Source organism: Siniperca chuatsi, linkage group LG17, assembly GCF_020085105.1.
Source record: "Siniperca chuatsi isolate FFG_IHB_CAS linkage group LG17, ASM2008510v1, whole genome shotgun sequence".
Taxonomy (NCBI): Eukaryota; Metazoa; Chordata; class Actinopteri; order Centrarchiformes; family Sinipercidae; genus Siniperca; species Siniperca chuatsi.
The window spans coordinates 14,214,355-14,229,788 of record NC_058058.1 but is presented as its reverse complement, the minus strand read 5'-3'; the positions used below and the strand labels follow the sequence as shown (position 1 = coordinate 14,229,788).

The window sequence follows — 15,434 nt, the reverse complement described above, 5'->3', positions numbered from 1 at the left end:
AGTGGCTGGTTTGTAGGGATTTGGGTGTGACTCATGTCTGGAGTCAGTGAAACTCCTGGTGGGTGGTCACTGTGAGGAGCAAGTGAGAGAAAGTCATAGAGAACAAAGGCATTCATTTAACTTTCATCTCAGCTTGAGGTAATTATTCGCTCTGAGTTTGACCCAGTCACACTTTAAAACTAGACTTGTGCCCCTGGCTGACTGTGAATTTTGTCCTGTTTTGACATTTTATATAATGAAGAGTATATAGGACAAGAGTGGCAGCTAACATTCGAGAAAGGATATCGTGCTGGCATGCAACAGAAGTCACGAGTAGCGTAAGAAGTTCATGGTTTGTGCCTGAAGACTGACACAGATTGCTTCAAATGTGATCCTTTGATATGGCTGCAGTGTGATCTCTGGGCCTGACATGAAGGTATGTCGAAATGTGAGGTGAAAAACAACATTGGTTTCATGCATTTGTCAAATGCGCATACACACTCCTAATGCACACAAACTTCTAATCACTCATCTTTACTCACTAATTCGATAACGAGCCTGAACAGTGGAAACATGTTTAAACGTTTGACATTTGGCCTCAAGAAAAAAGATTTCAGGAACAAAACTCCCTCTCCCTCCAGTAGCTTTGCAGTCTTGGGAGAAAGCAGCACCCAGCCCCCCCGCGGCAGCGAGGGGTTGCTGGTCCTCTGACCCCAGTAATGACGGCGGGTCAGGAGTCAGGTTGTGTGAAGGAATCGTCTACGTCTGCAGTGCGCGTGAGGAGCGCCTGGGAACCAGAGCTCGCCATGTGATCCCGAGAAATTGAGCTCTCCAGAGGGGACCAGTGGTGTCTATTTATTTTTATGTGTAGTGGTTGTGTGTGTGTAGGAGGGGAACAACCGCGACAGTAGACACACCAGCGGAAACAGTAGATCCCGGTGGTTGGCCTGTCGTGCCGTGACCAGGTTGCCCTGTCTGCCTGCCTGTCTACAGCAGGAATGACAGGAGACACTGGAGAGAAAAGCTGTCGCTGTCTCCTGAGACAGAGAAAAAGAAGCAATTTAACTCATAGTTAAAACAGCAGCACAAGACTATTAATTTCAAACAGCCAACAAAGCAGAGAGGAATAGTTTGACATTTTGGGAAATACACTTATCTACTTTCTTGCCAATCGTCTGTATGGTAAATATGTAGCTGGAGCCAGCAGCCAGTTAGCTTAGCTTAGCATACAGGCCGGAAACAGGGGGAAACAGTTAGCCTGGCTTTGGCCAAAGGTAACACAATCCACCTACAAGCACCTCGAAAGCTCACTGATTAACACGTTATATATTGTTTGTTTAATCCATACAAAAACCAAAGTGTAAAAACTAGACTAAATCAAGTTGTGGTTTTACAGGGTGTAATGTGCCGGACCCTTTCTTGGCTGGGAGCAGTCATTTACTGGCAGACTTTATTACCTTTGGATTGGCTAGCTGTTTCCCCCTGTTTCAAGTCTTTATGCTAAACTAAGCTAACCAGCTCCTGGCAGTAGCTTTACATATAATAAACAAATATGAGATTGGTATCAATCTTCTCATCTAACTCTCAGCAAGAAAGCAAATAAGCATAGTGCGCAAAATGTTGAACTATTCCTTTAAGTAGATTTTTCTGTTACAAAACACTTCTAATTATATACTTTCACTTGTGAGATTGTTTTGCCAAGTGTTATTTCTACTTTTACTGAAGCAAAAGATCTGAGTACTTCTTCTTCCACTGTCCTGATGTACATGTGTGCATAAAAGTAATAATTGTCTTCCACGTGCTGAAACACCACTTTAAAGGAAGCACCTTTAAAATGCATTTAGATCAGGAAGAGTGTATGTTAAAGAGAACAAGAGACACATGAGAAGAGGTTGTTTTTATGTATGTGTGTGCATGTGTGTGTTGTGGTGTGTGTGTGTCAGTATCTGTGAGACAGACCCCTCCAGTGAAGGCCTGGCTGCCCTTTAATCTTCAGCATCTGCTATTCTTCTTAGCGCTCTCGGGCCAAACCGCCACCGTCTGTCTGTTCTGCCTATTTAGATGCGACCACTTCAGTCATATCTGCAGGCTCGTTATGGCAGCTACAAAACCAATCCCTCCTTGTGCTTATTCAATCACAGAGGGATCTTGTGAGCTTTTTTTGTCTGTCTGCTCCCTCTCAGAGGCTTTGCACAGACATTTCGAAACAATCAGATCTATTAGTCGGGACTTGTGATGTCTGTTCCCTCTACTGTACATGGGGCATGCGGGGAAATGCAGCACACCCCGTTCAGAAATTCCTTGAGGTTTGCTAAAAACGAAAGAGAGAAAAACTGTCAAGAATCCAATCAGAATTTACCATACCTTTGAAACAATGCTATTATTGTCTTTAACAATTGATATCCTCTGTATTGTGATGTGACTAGTGCTGATGGTAATGGAGGTGTCACATCAAACACACAACTGTTAATATTGATTTCAACAGTATTATCTGGCCATGTTATGCAATATGAGATTTAGTATAGCTGTTAAACTTTTGTCCCGTTAGAACATTTTAACACAATACAACAATAAGTTTGTAAGGATGGCATAAACTTTAATTGTAGTTTTTTACAGTATTGTTTTGATGGCTCTTTTACCAGTTTTTTAATCACTTGGAGAATTAAAATTTATCTAAGGTTATATTTAATGTGTATTTATTTCTTAAATTTAGTAATCAGCATTGGTTGATTACAATGGGAGCACTGCAAATTCCAAGATTTTATGGATTAATAAATGTACCGTTGACATCAATATAATGAAATGTTTCTGCCATAAATAATAATCTCTTGACCTCCAAATAATGAAAAGGACTGCTTTGTGAAATTAAATGACAAAACACAACATAATGTAAAACAGTTGATGATATAACACAATGTGATATATAAGACAGTGTTTAGTTTGCAGATGACATGCTGTTGCTTTGTTGCCCACACAAGTCAAATCCAGCTTTGTGGGAAGTCACACACTCACCAGGCTGAGAGAGTATGACTTACGCGTTGTCATTACATCACTCAGAGGCCAGATTCAAAACATTAATTAGACAGACTTCCCTGGCTTGTTTGCTTTTGGACTTTTGAGTGACGTGTGTATGCATTTGTGTGCATGCATGTGTGTATTTGTGTGTGCACGCGCATGCATGCTCTTCTGTGCATTGTGAGTGGTTGATATGATTTGAGTTTGAGTTTGCGCACCAAGCTTTGGCTTTGCTGTGTGTGTGTGTGTGTGTGTGTGTGTGTTTTGTCAAAGAGTGGTTAGCGCAGCGCTGATTGCTGTTTATTTGGTCTGTGGGTTGACACAGAGCCTAGCAGTCAGGAGCGCTACTGACAGCTCTGTTTTTATTGGGTCCCTGTGGCCGTACCAACACTAACACTGGGGTCGCACTCTTCCCTCTGTCCCCCGCACCCTGAGACTTCCTGTCTGTGCTTGGAAATAACATACAGTAAATCACTGTGATTACAACAAGATATTTTCAAAAGTTATAGAGGAAAATATTGAGAAAAATTCTGTTTCAAAAAGGATATTAAACTGAATCACAGTGTCACTGAGACAATGTGGCTGATTTTTAAGAAAATCTAAAAAACATTACTGACGTGATGTTTGTCTATAGAAGAATAGAAGAGCTTACGACCCTCTCATCTTTTTAGAGGAATAGTTTGACATTTTGGCAATTATGCTTATTCGCTTTCTAGAGAGTTAGAAGATTGATACCACTCTCAGGTCTGTACACTGGTTAGTTTAGCTTAGCATAAAGACTGGAAACAGGGACCAACAGCTAGCCTGGCTCTGGCTCTACCTATGATTAACACGTTATACCTTGTTTATTTAATCCGCACAAAAATCCAAGCCAGGCTAGCTGTTGCCCCCTGTTTCCAGTCTTTATGCTAAGCTAAGCTAACCAGCTGCTGGCTGTAACTTCATATTTACTGTACAGATGTGAGAGTGGTATTAATTTTCTCATGTAACTCGGCAGTGAATGAGCATATTTCCCAAAACTATTGCTTTAAGATGGTTTTAAATGAGTGGAAAAGCCCCTATCATGTTTTTCCCTGATTTAAATGTCGACTCTTATTTTCACAGTTTTGGGCATCATTCCAAGTAGTTATAAATACATTTTCCTCATAAACTTAATTCCTGAGGTCTAATATTATTTGGAACATTTGAAGAGTGAAAACAAAGGAGAAAGTTTTAAGAATTAAACTCAGACAGTCTCTTTTAAACATCTGTTAGAATTAGAACTACAAGATGACAAATAAGTGATAACATACACAAAGATATTGATTAAATCAATCACATTTAGAAAAAAACTTTAATTTTACTTCCAGGTGGCTGAGATTTGTTTTGTTCACAACAAAGTTGTTTGTGTGACTGTCTGACCACTTGTGTTGCTGTCCGACATGGACTTTTATCACAACCAATAGGAATGATGGCAGAAACTATGAAAACAAGAACCAGGTTGTAAAAGACAATTTTCCTTTAACATTTTAGGTTTTTTTACAGTCTGCAAGCTTTGAATTGAACAAATCAGTTCTTTGATTTTCTGGCTGAAGCTTCTGTTCACTGTGAACAATCTTCGCTCATGACTTGTCATGTTGCAGCCCTGCTCACACAGATGTAAGACAAACACACACACACTCACACACACACACTTACACATGCTGACATGCTCAAGATGGTATATGGTACATGAACACTTAGTCAACCATGTAATGTGACCCTGTCTCAGCCAACACACTCACTCACACACACACACACACTGGTAAAGAGGTCACCGCTTTACCATCTGGTGGTCAGACCCCCACCACACACACACACACACACAGTCACACATAACGATATAATAACCTGTACTGTCCTATGCACTGGACCAACCCAACCACTGACCCTGTTACACACACAAACACACACACACACTCACAGCTGACATCTCCCTTTACTGAGAAGAAGTGACTGGGCGGAGGAGGGGGGTGGGGTTGGGATGCCGAGATGGGACGGCCATGTGTGTGTGTGTGTCTGTGTGTGTGTGTGTGTGTCCCTGCTGTAACGGCTGCTCCTGGCCATCCACACAGCTGTCTGCTAGACACACTCACACACACTGAGCGGCTGTGAGAGATCCCCCCCACGACTGCTTCCCAGGCCTGTGACGGAGAGAAAGGAGAGGAGGGGAAGCGGCTGGAAAGGATTACACACGAATACACAAACTTACACACCAACAACCAAAAATGAAACATTATGCATACATACAAATACACAAATTAACGTTACCTTAAACGTTATCTTAAAAATGTTTTGGTGCCAGATGGCTGAAGAACAGAATAACGTCGTCTGCATTTGACCAGTCCTGGTTATTTAAGAGCAGTGAGGCAGCAACAGCACAGCTCCTCATAGCTAACTGGTTTATTACATTTATTATTTTTCAGTTTTGGGTTATCAGTTATGATAACGTTGTACTCATCAAAGTAATCGCTGAGGAATGGGAAATCTTACAACACTGCAACATCTGTACCATGAGGGACGACAGAGCAAGAAAAACAAACAGTCAGACAATCAAACGAGCTGACAATTTAGTTAAATCACTTTATTAAAGGTAAAACCAAAAGTGAGTGCATGCGAATGTATAATGCCTCATCCCATGGAAAACTACGAAGCAGTAGATCAGCCAGAACTTTGGTCTGTAAACTGTGATGAAAGTTTACAACAGACACTTTGGGTAAAAATTTTACTGTTTGACTGAATTTTCTCTTCCAAATAAGTTTGGTTAACTGATCATCTGACTGCTCCTGTTCCTTGCCGCATCAAACTTATTTTTAGATATCACTGCATTAGCAGATCTCAGCAATTAAATACAGTGTAGAGTGTTATTATTACCTATAGAAATGTCAAACAAAGCAAACATAATATCCAAGTTGTAATAAAAATAACAATATTATCCTTTAAAACGGCATCTTGCAGTGGTCTTTCCACGAAAACATCGGTTGTTTATCGAAATGGCATATCTTTTAGTTCAATAGCAAAAGCACAAGTAGTGTGACGTTTTAATATTGCTGCAGAAAGAGGTTGAGGTGGATGGTCGGGCGCACTACTTTGACTTTGAGAATATAAATCTCAGTTCTTCAGTTAAACATGAAGGCAGTCTTACTCTAATCGTGTCCGTGACCATGATCATTCTTTAAATGTAGTTAAAGTTGCCTAAAGTGAACCATAGTTTTAACCTAAGGAACATGGATCTGAAAATGCTCATATAGGTCATTTTAAAGGACAGTGAAAAACTGTGTGTTATGTAATTGTTGTTTTTTCTGTTTGGACACTCTAAAGGAATACCATTCCCAATAATACCATAACATTTCAGTAACACTTCAACATATGTCAGCACAGTGTGGGCCCTCTACCACTCTATCACCAGGAAATTGTTCATAGTTAACAGGAAACAGGACCATAGTCTCAACAGGAAACATTGGCAGACACTTTTGGTGAAACCAAACCTCATGGGTAGTGGGTAAACTTTTTGTTAAAAGGATGTGTCCATTTAACACATCTTCTTTTCAACAGATATAAATAAGTGTCAATTGGCAACATCAGTGTGTGTTGTCCTGACAAGACAAACAGATTTGTTACATAATTGGTCACATCCCTTTAAAGAGTGTAGGTTTCGCTTCTGGAAATGTTTTGATTGCAGAAACTGTGCTATTTTAGTTATTTGTTGAGGGCCTCATGGTATTTCGGACGTGCCATGTGAAAACACGCAGCAGACTCAGGAATATTCCCCATGTTTATGTTTGTATCGGGCGCTTTGCGCTGTGTTTGTTATCCCTGCAGATGGAAATAGACAGAGGCTGGAGTTTCACAGGCACAGGAAAGGCTTTGTTGGCAACCAGGGCACTCAGAGCTGTCACTGCAGGCGTTAGTATCTGGAAATCTGCATTGATATACTGTAGCCTTGATGTTGATCACATTCAGTCAAGAGGTATTGCATGCATTCAGTGGGTTTTAATGAGAGACTACTGTAAAAAACAAAAAGAAAGACAGAGAGAAAGAATCAAAGTCACTTGACAGGATGAGGCTCCGTGAAAATCCAAGCTGTGACATCCATGCAAAGATTCCAGACCCCAGATTTAATGCTTGGTGTTCACCACACATATTTGCTTTGTAGCTTTTTCGCGTTTCTCATGAATATTTGGGAGCATGTTGTTTAGGCGACAGCGGGTTCCTCTCTGTGTATGTTTGCGTGAGTGTGGTGTGCGAGTGAGTACTGTTGTGGTTATTGATGCATACTTCTTCTGAGGCACGGCATTATGAGCTGGGCAGAAGTTAATAGGGTGGTGGTGTGTTTGTTGTGTGTGTTGAGAGTGTGGGAGCGAGACAGAGAGGAGAGACAAAGACACAGAGACAGAGGGAAAACAAGGAAGCGAGAAATACACCGAGCAAAGTTAAAGGTTAACAGAGAAAGACAAAGAGAGAGAGAGACACTCATGCCAAAACATAACGATTGCTTGTGTGTGATTAAGTGCAAATGAGAGAGTCAGGAAGAAAGAAAGAAAGACTTGAAATTTGTGTGGAGAGGGCAAAGCAAGACAAGAGAGAAGGGTCATCTGCACTGTGTGTGTGTGTGTGTGTGTGTGTGTGCGTGTGTGTGATACACAGGCAACCTGATCCAGTGGGAACGTGGAGTGAACATGGGCCGCACGGAGCCACAAACATAACAACAGGAAACCGTGAGCACAATTACCATCTTAACCCAAACTCTTCTGCTCAGAGGCACACATACGCATTCACAAATGTAACTAATATACATATATACAGACACACACAGATATACATGATCACTTGGTATTGTACATAACCAACCCTGTCTCCAAGAAATTAAGTTTATATACTATGAATTTGCAACAGCGAATGCTTTTTGAAAAATGCCTACTGGATTACGTATTTTTATTAACATAATGAGGAAATGTTATTAATCAATGCATCTGGCAAGCTGCCAAATGTTGATATTAAATGTATGTATATATGTAAAATGTTCACTGACAACAATTTGTTTCAATAGCAACTACACCATTATTAAACGTTTTTGATGGTTATGTTTAGGCACCTGCAGAACTTGGTTAGGCTTAGGAAAAGACCATGGTGCTGAAAAAGTCCATAATGACGAGGCGAGCACGAGACACGCCACATTAACATTTAACTAAAACCACAATCTTTCCTTAACCTTAACCAAAGTGTTTCTGTCACCTAAACCTGACCTCAGACAGGACTCAGAGCGCCGAACCCCGATCTCTGGTGTCAAAGTCAGAGAGTGTAATTGGGAAAACAAATTAGTAAACGTAACTTCTCGGAGACAGGGTTGATATAACAGCAGTCTTCACACACTAGACATCATAAATATACAGTGTGCCCTTTAATTGCAAACATTTCTATTTGATTTCTTGCATTTAGTGTTAATCATATCATACATAATGACCCTATCTTGTCTGACTAAGGGTTCAATATTCATACAAGCTATTAATAGATAAATAACTGACATAAGTTATTCTTTATTAATTCCTGTGGGGAACTTTTTCTATTTTTGACCCATCCTAAATATTTAGTAGCCACAGAACAGACACTGGAGTGCAACCTATTTTTGGAGTACAGTTCTTAGTCAAGAAAACCTGGAGGACATCTACGTCAACACGGGAAGAACGTGCAGACTCCATAGGCCCTAATCAGGACTTGTGAGCTTTGAACTTATGCAGAACCTTGTTTTTGACATTTTAAAGACTAAACAAGAGATCGTTTATGCAGAAAAACTGATCGATAGATGAAGCGAAAATGAAAATAATAATCAGTTGCAAACCTAATATATAAACATCCCTGCTCACATAATGATGCAGCAGGCGCACACTTTCCCACATTTCCCACATTGCAGATGATATAAAACTAACAATCTTGTCCTCAGCTCCCAGCATTTGGCCATGAAAGACTATTTAAAACATTTAAAGAAATGATGTTTGATTTATAAAATGTTATTTTAACAAAGTGGACTGTGCTCAACGTAGTCCTCTCACTGATTTACAGTAATTCCTCTAAGTGTGTGAGCGTGTGTGTGTGTGTGTGTGTGTGTATATGCTCATGGGTGTGGGATCTGTAGCAGCAGCTGGTGGATTATACAGAGCTGATGTGTTCCTCATGTCCTTCAGAAGCTGTCGTCATGCTTCCTGTGTTTTGGCCAGTAGTGCATGATGTCACTTCCTGTGCTGGATAGCTTATGTGTGTGTGTGAGAGAGAGGGTGTGTGTGAGGGTGTGGACCATGCAGGGACCCAGCTGCAGTGGGCTCCCAGCTGTCTGTCCCAAATGAATATAACTCACAAACTCACACAGAACAAAGAACAGACATCATTACAGGAATCTGACATCAGAAATCTTACACACTGAGTCATTGTTTCTCCAGCATTAGGAGATAATTGTAATCACTCGTTTGCAGTGTTGACAGAAACGGCTTCCTGTCTCAAATATTCTTAGCTAATGACAGCAGAAGGTGGAGGATAGATGTCAGTTAGGCCTCATTAGTAATCAGACTTCCTTTTCCTTTAACGCCAGCTATCTGACATCCTAAATGTCAGACTTAACCCAGTTGCTATGGCAAACTGGTATACTCATAATTGACGTAATGATTTTCACTCAATCTGTGATCGGTATATTTGATTCCATTTTTGACATTTTTGCACATATATTTTTCCAAACATTTTACCTATTTATACTATAATCATGAGGATCATTAGAAGTTCAGTGGAAACTGGTGAAGGCCACGAGTGAAATACCTCAGCTGCGGCCGAGATGTTCAGAAGGCATTGTAGTGTACAGTTAATATCTAATTTGAGATAACATGCATATTAGCCCATATTCACCACACACAGTTGGGCAGTAAAGACCTCATACAAAAGAACTAATAAAATACGACTGAGTATATGAGTATTTATGTTCGACATGGCTCTGTTTCAAAGAAAAAGTATACATTAGATTGTAAACTATTGAAGTGAAAAAAGATGCCGAGCATTCTCAGATGATGATGTTTTGTGCGTGTCTATATGTGAGTGCTTATAGGTTTATGTCATCTACATGATATGTTAAACTTAGGAATATGTTTTGAAAGTCATTGGCAAAGATTTAGACAAGGAAGGTTAAGGTGCATCTTAAAGGAAATATATCAGAGAATCAAAAAGAAAAATAGATACAATATGCAGTATAATGTGCAGATGGAGGATGAATGTTTAAGAGGAAAGAGCTGAGTAAATCACATGAAGGACGTGACAGAACTGAGAATAATGAAAGGACGTCAGAAAAATAAAGCTGAGTCATACTGAGATGACAAATATGATGGTGTACAGTAGGAAATGTTGCTGACTCATTATGGCAAAAGAACAGTAAGTATACTGTATTACTAGACAAGTGTTTCACAAGTGTGAGGTGTCTGTCTGGTTTGGCAGTGATACAATTATGAAACAGGATAAAAAGGCTGATTGACTGAATGTGAAGTTAGTTTATACAAACAAAGAGTGATATTCAGATTCTTAACAAGAAATGCAAAAAAACCAAAACCACTTCCATAAGCTATGCTGCTTGGTTCAAAAGTCTTTGTAGCAACTGCTTGGTTCAAAAGTCTTTGTAGCAACTGACATGTTGATCTTCAATATTTTGCAGAGCAGTAAAATACCAGAATCAAAATCTCTCAGCAATCAAACAAAGATTCGAACATAGTTTATTAAGCTAACTTTAACTGTTGATTTATGAGACAATAATGAGACAGTTTAGATTTGTCTTTCTCATCCAAGTCAAAGGTAAACACTGACTCTAAATATTTGGAGGCACCTTGAATAAAACTGTATGTTAATCATAAGAAACTGGACCCTAAATGTGCCCAAATTCATAGTCATGTTGTAAAACATAATGAAATTCTTTTTTGTAGAAAATGGTATGAAAACTTAAGACTTCTGTAAGAATATGTTGCTCTGTGAAGGCACCAAAAAGCACTAATGCAGTCATCTTTCCCAAACAAATATTACTACTAATAAATACTCACTGTGTGTGTTTTCTTTTGCATTGTGTTCACATGATTCTATATTGCATTCATTCATTCTCAGTGCAGGCACTAAGTGTGATGTTCATCCATGGACCCTGGGAAGCCCATACATTTCAGATCACCCATCCATCCATCCATCCGCTCCATGACAAAGCCATTCCTCCCTGAAACCTTCTCCTCATCCTTTCCTCCATCTGTCCATGCCTCCATCTCCCTGATCATTTCTCTTCCCTCCACTTCTCCCCTCATCTATTTGTTCTTGTTAGTGTGACCCCGTTTCAGAGTCTATGGTTGGCAGCCGGGCTGCTGGGACACGTGGTTCATTGACTAGGAAGGTCTGGCAACACACTGTCCTATGTTCCTATCACACCATTTATTTTCTGGACTAGGAGACTCCCAGGACCCAGGAGCTTGTGCTCACATGAACACACTCATACACACAATCACACACACAGAGGAATATAAACAACATTCAGTGTGAGAACTTCAGCAAGGTCTCTTCACCCGTGTCACACAGATGTTCCTCTTGGCACCTCAGCAGGTTGGGGTGGGGCGGCTTAGGGGGGGTCTGGGGGGGCCGCCAAGGGCCAAACGGGGCCCCAGGGCCTGAATGAGAGCTTCCTTTGTGGGACACAAAGCATTGTCTGTGCTGGGAAAGGCCATGGGGATGGGAACATCGCCCAGAGCTGGACACTGAGCAGCGATTCTAGCTCTGTGAGTGTGTGTGTGTGTGTGTGTTTATATGAGACAGAGAGACAAGGAGAGTGAGTCTGAGTGTGGGAGAAAGAACAAGAACTTGTGTCCTCACATACAACACACAGAGAGATGGGTGCTGTGTGTGCGTGCGTGCATGCGTGAGATACTCCAGACTGCTCCATGTACGATTAAGAGACGTACAGCAGAGTTGTGTGAAATTTTGTCTGAGAGTGTGAGAGAGCAGCTGGAAGGACAACGTCAGAGCGCTCCACTACTTTTCTCTTTAGGGTCTCATCAGTTTGAGCTCAGCGTTAAGGCCCAGTGGCACAGCAAAATTCATCCATGTGTCTTTGCTAGTTGGTGAACAGCCAGCGTGCTAACAGCCAAGACGCTAGCCAGCCAGGAACATGCTAGCACTCAGCTGCAATAGTTCCCAGATGTTTTTTCTCTGTACTGGGCTGTTTACTCCCCATTCTGCCTTTTTGTTCTCAGGATTGTACATCATTTCATTTGATAAAGACTTTGTTGAAGGGGGATAAAAGCTCTCTGAGGTAGCGAACCTCCTAACTGTGAGCTAGCCAAGGGTTAACTGTTAGCTAGCAAGCATGTTAGCTTGGTTGCTAATGGGACAAAAGATTCCCGTAGTTTATTCAAAAGACATATTTGTAACATAAACTCCTGGATTTTAGCTATCATTTCTGTTTTGTGGAGCAGTTAGAACTCCGACAGAGGAGATTAAATAAAAGTGGATGCAGCAACACAGCTAATAAGCTACCATAGCGTCCTCCTTTTGTATTATCCTAAAACTGCCATCTAAAAACTAAAAAAGAACAATGAGAATCACTGTATATACTTTTACTGCTCTATGAGCTTTACAGCAGTGAGTACAAAAAAATGGTCACAAAATATGGAAGCAAGAAAAAATTTTCACCAGAAACAAACGTCAACATCAAATTAACCCTGGGATAAAGCTGTTACCATAGCAACAGTCAGTCTAACAAGCAGCCCCACCCAGCTTTTCTTTCAAATATGATAAGATATGGTGCTGATGAAGGACCAGGAAGCATGGTGGCTATTTTAAGCTTGCATGTGTGCGCGAGTGTGAGTAACAGGTCAGAGTGGGGGTTTTTAGGGACGGTGGGAATGGATGAGGAATGTCAGAAAGCCAAAGAAGGGGAAAGAATGAAAACAAAAAAGCGAAGAAGTGGTTTATGCCCACAGAACAAAGATGGAGAGAGGTTTTTTTTATAATTGGCCTTTTCCTTCGGGTCCCAGACTCACTGGCTGAGAGGAGGAGACAGGGGGACAGAGGAGTGCATGTAGTCTCTCTCCAACACACACACATTCACACACACACAGACCACAAAGACAGTCCAAACTGCAGAGGACTCCAGGAACATATTAGGAGAGTTTGAGACTGAGGTGATGTGGGAACCTCGATAAACCATCACCGTCTAATTACTGTCGCCACGGCTCTTTTACTGGCCAAGCACATTACACCAAAACAAAACACACACACAATCACTCACAAAATACCACACACTCCCAGCTCTTACAAAAACTTCTGAAAACACACACACAACACTCTACTTCAGCACATGTGAACATCAGAGCAGGTTGGCCCCAGGCCCTGAAGTTCTCTGTGGGTAGCTGTGTTTTACATAAGGAAAGCGTGACCCTCATGCTCCATGGAGAATGTGTATGTGTGTGTGAGTGTGTCCACTTTGGAAACCACTTTGGAAAGCCCCGCTCCTTAAAAGCCATGTGGGTCTGCAAACCCTGCAGAGCTGCTGTCTCATAGTTTATTCAGCTATTTCTGGGAGTACGGTTATTTCAGTGTTTAAGAAAGCAGGAAACCTGAGATAGTTTGTGCAGAGGTTTACTCTCTCACAGGGAGGTTCAGGAAAGTTGAATGTTTTGGTTGTGTTTTTGTTATTTTTTTTTTTTTTTTTGCAGTGTTGCCGGTGATGAGGCTGATGCACCCCAGAGTTTTAGAGAGAAAAGGCATCAATTATTTCTTTTCCTCTCATGAAGTATTTACAGACCAGTGTTTTTATCCACTGCAGTACTGATCCTCTAACATAGATTCATATTCCAAAAATATGACTATTTTGTAAGATGAAGATACCCTTCATGTCTGATGTGCAGGCACACAAGAATAATACAAATTCATGTCAAAAATTTAAAATTATGTGTCAAAGCTTTGAATTAAAAAATGTCAATAATGAAAACACACACTTTTAACATGTGAAATGATTGTTTTCTAACTACAGTGCTCTACAATGTAGGAAAATCAACCTCAAATTACGTTAAATTAAATTAAATTTGTAATAATGTAATGGTTAGTGTAGAGGGTTCAAATAATAAGGCTGCAATTATTCTATAATTTTCTTCTTGATAAGAATTCCCCTTAGACTAAAACCAAAAAGGCGTCCGTCTCGCTAAACTTTCCAATAGACCTACTCTGTGGCCCCAAGCCCATTGATTCCTACTGAAGATATAAATCTTTAAAAACAGTCTAGTCTAAATGACTCACCCCCATTCTGATGAAGTGCCATTAGAAACTGGTTCTCCAGCACATCAAAGACTTTATCCCAGTCAGCCTGGACCTCACCAGTTTGGATTTAGAGCCAACAGATCCACACTGCCCTTCACTCAGTCTTGACACACCTTGAAAATAACACCTACATCAGAATGCTGCTTGTTCAGCGCATTCAACATAATCAACCCCATGAAACTGACTGGGTAAACTTAGCACTCTGGGCTTGAGTACCACACTCTACAACTGGATATTGGACTTCCTTACAAACAAACCCCAGATAGTTCAGATTGGCCTCCACTCTAGTGCTGAACACCGGAGCCCCCCAGGGCTGTGTGCTCAGCCCCCTCTTGTTCACGCTGTACACTCACGACTGCAACTCCCAACATGGAGATAACTCTGTTTGAGGACGACACTCAGGCTCAGAGGAATAAGATAAATCAGGCTTTGGCTACATAGACATTACTTGTTAGTAGGATCAATTCATCATTGGTTTGGTTGCTTTTGACAACAGTAAGAAAACTATAGAAAATTGTCAGATTTATTTAAAATTTAAAATAAATAAAACTTAAAGGAAGCACAAATGTATGTGTTAACACTGACACTACCGGTCTACTAAAATTTAACAATTTAAGGTGTTACTGACCAACAGTCCCAATCAACGTGTGTCACTATTGTTGTTTACTGCCTAATACAGCTCTTTTTCTTTACTTTGGTTGATTTGGTTTACATACACAGACGACTGGCAGTATGCCTACACACACACACACACACACACACACAGAGTCAGATAATAGTACAGTAGTACAGTGGATGTTGTCACTGAGCAGGCTGCAGTAGCTCCGGTTGCGGTGTCTAGTTTCCACATGATGAGAGTGTAATCCTTGCAGGTTTCTGCCTGCTGCTTTGTTTTCCTCGCTGTCTGACTCATCCCTCCAACCTGTGGGAAGGAGGGAGCGATGGACTATGTCACTGTCATAACATGGGATTACTGTCTACAATACACTTTCTCAAAATAATGGGAACGATGCCCTGGAGTTTCTATCCTCTCCTCTGTCCTCTCAGTTTTCTCAGATTGCACTTTTCCTTTATGGGTCCTTATTGCTTTTCCTTTTCTTCCTTCT

At 40.8% G+C, this 15,434-nt stretch overlaps 1 long non-coding RNA gene across 1 annotated transcript; it reads right to left on the bottom strand.

The window, feature by feature from the left end:
- Positions 1 to 412: 412 nt before the first annotated feature.
- On the bottom strand, positions 413 to 14,437 carry LOC122863886. Its single transcript, XR_006375104.1, has 3 exons — positions 14,308 to 14,437; positions 1,939 to 2,290; positions 413 to 1,016 (listed from the first exon to the last, which is right to left on the bottom strand). It is a non-coding gene; the product is annotated as an uncharacterized LOC122863886 (long non-coding RNA).
- Positions 14,438 to 15,434: the final 997 nt, after the last annotated feature.